Genomic DNA, 6,000 nt, shown 5'->3' on the forward strand with positions numbered 1-6,000 from the left:
AAAATTCTGTTTTAAGAATTTTGAGGATAAAATTGGGAGAAATGTGGGACAAAAATCTACAACATGGTTATTGATTTCATAGATAAATATAAACTATGTAGTTAGTCCTCCATATCTGTGGGTTTCACGTCAACCAACCACTGATGGAAAATATTCAGAAAAAAATGAATAGTTTCATCTGTACTGAACATGTACGGTCCTTTTTTTCTTGTCATTATTTCCTAAACAATACAGTATAACAAGTATTTACACAACATCATATTGAGAATTACAAGTAATCTAGAGATGAATTAAAGGATGATGTGCATAGGTTATATGCAAATAACCATGTTATATAAGGAACTTGAGCATCTGTGGATTTTGGTATTTGCAGGGATCCTGGAACCAATCCCCTGAGGATACTGATGGATGATTATATTTACTGCCACATCCCTTCAGAGCACTTTGATCTGTATTACAAGTTCTCATGTTTCCTTTTGCTTAATTACATACTTTGTTTCTACAGTAACTCAAAAGCATATAATCAGTTGCAATGTCCCTAAGGCTTTTACATGGTGAATTCTTTTCAGCTAATAAAGAGTAATAACAATGTAATCCTTGTGTAGAACTTTATCTTCTTCCTAAACATCTCTTAATTAGTATGCAATAGGATTAAATACAACTAAGTCTCACTATACCATTTTGAATAATTAGGAGGAAAAATACAAATTCTAACCTAGGCACCTAAGTCTTGTAGGAATTTACTGCCACCTTCAGGTTTTAATGAAAATGCACTGGGACTGTAGCTTTTAGATTTCCAGGTGATAGTCCCTGGTTAATATAGTAGAAATATTAATATTATTTTCTGGATTTAGAAGTAAAGTACTACCTAATTTAGATTGCAGTACAAATGCATTTCAGGAAATGCCTTTCACCTTGTCTTTTTGTCTTTTGTGATTCTTTCAATAATGTGTAATTGAAAATTAAAGCCTGTTCTTTATCAGCCATTATAATTATATACTGGAAGTTCCCAGATCTGTGTCCAGAATGTACTTTGTATCATAGTCTAAACCTACGAGGGGTGGGGCGGGCGGGGGGGGGCTGGAGGGAAAGCCTCTTACAGCAAACTGTTTTAAATGTTCCATGTGTCAAGTGTCAATGCCTTCCAGCCAAAGGCTGCCAGGAACACACCTGTAGTTGCACAAGTTGGGTTTCTTGCTCACTTCAGGGAGGGAGAAACCACACCAGAGGGAACTGTGGATGTCTGAGTAAGAAGGTGTTAAAAGGGACTTACAGGATTTGGGTTTTCATTGGGAGATTTTTGGTAGGGTTCGAGGAAGTGGGCTTTGCTCTGTCATAAAATGCTATCAGGAAATGGGGGCAATCCCATAATTTAGTATCTTAATAAGTTTTATTTATAAAGCAGGCAGAATGAAGTGAGGCTAATGCTATAATTGGTAAAGAAGCAGAAGTCATTCACATTAGCCAGAATAGGGGAATGTATCACGTTTTTTGTGGTTTGCAGACTGACTTTATTTTTGTCTATATTTAGACAAGATGTTGTTGGGGTGGGCGTTGACCCCACTTCCTCACGGTCATACAGTGACCTTGATGTTGGTGTTCCATGAGATTGTTTATGTTCAACAGAACACCAAGGCCTATCAGGGAGTCAGGCAGTTCCTACTTGTCAGAGACTGCTTTTCTCTTTCTCATCGTATATTTGTAATTCCATGAATACCTTTTTTTAATTCCTTGAATTTGTGGTGAAATAAAAATAAAAATAAAAGTTTTTTTATTTGTAAAAAATAAAAGTTTGTTATGATTTTTAAAGTGGATGTCAACAGAATATGAAGCTCTACATATGCATCATATGTTGCAAGGGTGTGAAATCCAGCTCAATATCATTTGGAAAAAGGGGAACTTATTAGAAGACCCATGTAACACGAGGAAGACTGGAGTGTAGATGGACTATGAGTCAGCTCATAGCACGAGGTTAAATGCCAGGAAACTCCCCATCCACCTCTCATCTCTTCAGCTGTCTCCACAGGGCAGGAAATGTAATTGCCTATAATTTCCAAACTTTATTGTCAAAATTCCAACATAAGATGGAGACTGATACTTTTCCCTGCAGTTATAGTTTAAGAGATCCAAGAGAAAGGTTTTAATTGGGGCAGGCTGAGTTACACGTTCACCTAGTGCACTCAACTAGGACCAAGAATTGTGGAGTATTAGAGAAAGGGTTGTTCTCATTGGAACCACACGGTCAGATCAGGGAAGAAGCATTTCCTGGAAAAAGTTGAATTGAAGTTCTGGGTAAGCAAAAGATTTGAAAAAAAAGATTTAAAGCTGGGAGGAAAAAAAAAATCAGTTCTGGGTTCTAGAAATGTAACATTTGCTATAAAGAGAAAAATGAAAATAAAATAAAAAGAGAGAGACCGAGTTAGGCCATCACAATTATTTCAGTAAAATATACCAGAGGCTTGAACTAGGGCAGCACCAGTGGGGATAGAGAAAAGAGAATGCTTTCAGTTAGAAATGTTTCAGAGTTAGAATCTACAGGACTAGCTAATTCCATGGATATGAGGAGTCAAAATTCACAAATAGCCCTTACATAGGATTTATCATGTAATATGCCCTGTTCTACACATTTGATATATATTCATTAAGTCCTCACCACAACCTTATGAAGTATTATTTCCATTTTCAGCTGGGGAAATTGAGGCACAAAAAAGTTAAGAAGTTAACGAAGGTTGACCGGGTACAGTGGCTCGTGCCTGTAATTCCAGCACTTTGGGAGGCTGAGGCAGGTGGATCACCTGAAGTCAGGAGTTTGAGACCAACCTGGACAACATGGTGAAACCCCGTTTCTACAAAAAATACAAAAATTAGCCAGGCATGGTGGCACGAGCCTGTAATCCCAGCTACTTGGGAGGCTGAGGCAGGAGAATCACTTGAACCCGGGAGGTGGAGGTTGCAGTGAGCCGAGATCGCGCCATTGCACTCCAGCCTGGGCAACAAGAGCAAGACTCCGTCTCAAAAAAAAAAAAAAAAAGAAGTTACCCAAGGTCATACAGCTGATAAATGGTAGTGTTCACATCCAGCTAATCTGGCTCCAAAATTCATGAGTTTAGCCACCTGCCACAACCTCTCCAAGGTCTGAATTTGGGTGGGTGGTTGTGTGCATCAAGGGTGGAAGCACAAATAGACTACATTCCAGACTGGGAGAGGAATGTGCAGAGGAGATAATATTTGGTTTTCTGTACATTCAGTTGTAAATGTGTTAAGAGAGTAATAGATGGAAATGCCCAATGGGCAATTTGAATATATAACTCGGGTAAGGGTAGAGGCTTAAATTTAGAATTTGTTAGAATCTAAATCGTAGCTGAAGCCAATGAGTGAATGAAATCTAAAAGGAGTAGAACGACGGCCTAACATGCAGCCCAGAGAAAAACAAAGAGAAAGTAGAAGAATGATCTTCAATAATGACCTAGAAATTAACTAACCCAGTGTTTCTGATGATTAGGAGAAATAGGCATCATCATATACTGTTAGTAGGAGTGTAAATGGTACAATTTGTTTGCAGGAAAGTTTGGCAATATCTAATAAAATACAAATTTTCCCTACCATTTTTTGACCCAGCAATTCTACTGGAAATTTATGCTACAAATACACTCCTTCCTAGCGTCAAAGATATATGTACAACAATGTTCACTGCAGCCTTGTTTAATAAGAAGAAAGAGAAGGAGGGACGAAGGAAGGAAGGAAAACAGCAACCTCAGTGTTCATTAGTATTGTGTTGGCATTCCATACCATAGAATTCTATGTGGTTATTCCATAAAAATAAATACCATGTGGTCATTAACAAGAACAAAGTAGATCTCTGGAAACTTCTATGGAAAGATCATCAACATGCACTAGAAATATTCAGTGATGGGGGAAAAAGACAAAAAAAAAGAAAAAAAAACAACCAACAATGTATATTTAAAAAGAAAGAAAAAGAGAAGTTATATTAGTTCATTTTCATGCTGCTGATAAAGACATAACCAAGGCAGGGTAATTTATATAGGAAAAAGGGATTTAAGGACTTACAGTTCCACATGGCTTGGGAGGCCTCACAATCATGGCGGAAGGCAAAGAGGAGCAAGTCACATCTTACATGGATGGCAGCAGGCAAAAATAGAGAGTTTGTGCAGGGGAACTCCCGTTTTTAAAACCATCAGATCTTGTGAGACTATTCACTATCACGAGAATAGTGTAGGAAACACCCTCCCCCATAATTCAATCACTTCCCACCAGGTTCCACCCATGACACAAGAAAATTAATTCAAGATGAGATTTGGGTGGGCATACAGCAAAACCATATCAGAGGTATAGGAGAATACATGTAATGTTCCTTTAGTGTAAATAATAGGCCTGCTATACCCTTTTCTACTTACCTGGCAGAAAAACAACCAATATAAAAAGAATCTTACAGAATCTTTTAAAATCTTCAGAATGGAGGTACAAGAAAAGCAAATCCAGGGACCCAGGAGAGGTCACAGAAGGCACCAGGCAGGCAGCAGCCTCACCTTCTTGAGTCTCCTGCCTTGGCAGCCTTGCACAGAGTGGGCGTGAGCCATGACCTGTACTGAGAATTTTCCTGGGCAGGTGCACAGGGGAGGAGGGAAAGAAAAGCTCTAAAAGAAGGGAAGGGTGAGTGCACACCCTTGAGCTCCCCTCTTTATGAGAAACCCGAGATGCCCAATAGAACATTTAGGCCTGAGAGACGGTGTAGCTCAAATGTGTGCAGGAAAGACCCAAAGCAAGTTGGCCCTTGTGTAGTGAATAATCTGTTATTATATGTACCTATATAAATACATCTGTAAAATAAAAGTTAACACCATGGAGTGTAAGGTTCAAATAAAAAACTACTAGTCAATGAATCATCTAAAAAGTACCTGAAGTCTTTAAAAAAAAAACTTCCTTAATAAGTGCAATTAACCATAGATGTACATAAACATAATATACTGAAATCACGCATTTGTCTTCAAACAAGTTCAAACACTTTACTATCTCTGCTATTAACAATGCCATTTTTAAAATACTTCAATAATAAATGAAATATGATATTTCCTTCAACATCCTTCTAACAGCCAATGTCATTTAGCCTCTGCTTAAGGGTCTGGTTTTCTCTCAGCAGTTGAACATCATTCCGTAACCTTTACTAGCAGAGATAAAATGCTACCACATGGCTTCTGAACTAGAATTATGATAATTCTCTCAAAAGAATGCAACAGTCTTCTGGCAAGGTCACCACCTCAAACCTGTATTAAAAATGGGAAAACAGAAAAGGAAGAAAAAAAATAGACTCTAAAGACTGTTACTACATAACTTCTTCTCTTGACCTTCCTTTAATGTGTCTTGAAAGGGAACAAATTAGCTTCAAGTTTAACAGCAAAGAAATTTTAGCCTTCTACCACTAAACAGACATATTTTTCAGAAAGATTAGCAACATAAGATAATCAACAGTTTTAGAACATCCAGACTATAAATTTTGGACCGAGTGCAGTGGCTCACACCTGGAATCCCAGTAAATAATCCCAATGTAATCCCAATGTAAATTATTAAACTAACACTTGGTGTACACTTTAATCTGCTGTAAATTGACCAGTCTAACATCTCCAGAATTGTCACTTTGGGGCAAGTATTAGTTTGCTAGGGCTGCCATAACAAAATACCGTAGACCAGGTGGCTTAAATAACAGAAATTTATTTTTTCACAGTTCTGCAGGCTAGAAATCCAAGATCAAAGACATAACTTCATCACCTCTCTCAAGTCCCTATCATCAAATATAGTCACATTCTGAGGTACTGGGGGGCAAAGTTTCAATATATGAATTTTGGGCTGGGTGTGGTGGCTTAGGCCTGTAATCCCAGCACTTGGGATTACGGCAGGCAGATCATGAGGTCAGGAGTTCAAGACCAGCCTGACCAACATGGTGAAGCCCCATCTCTATGAAAAATACAAAAATTAGCTGGGCAT

The sequence above is a fragment of the Macaca nemestrina genome, chromosome 7 (genome assembly GCF_043159975.1).
Source record: "Macaca nemestrina isolate mMacNem1 chromosome 7, mMacNem.hap1, whole genome shotgun sequence".
NCBI lineage: Eukaryota > Metazoa > Chordata > Mammalia > Primates > Cercopithecidae > Macaca > Macaca nemestrina.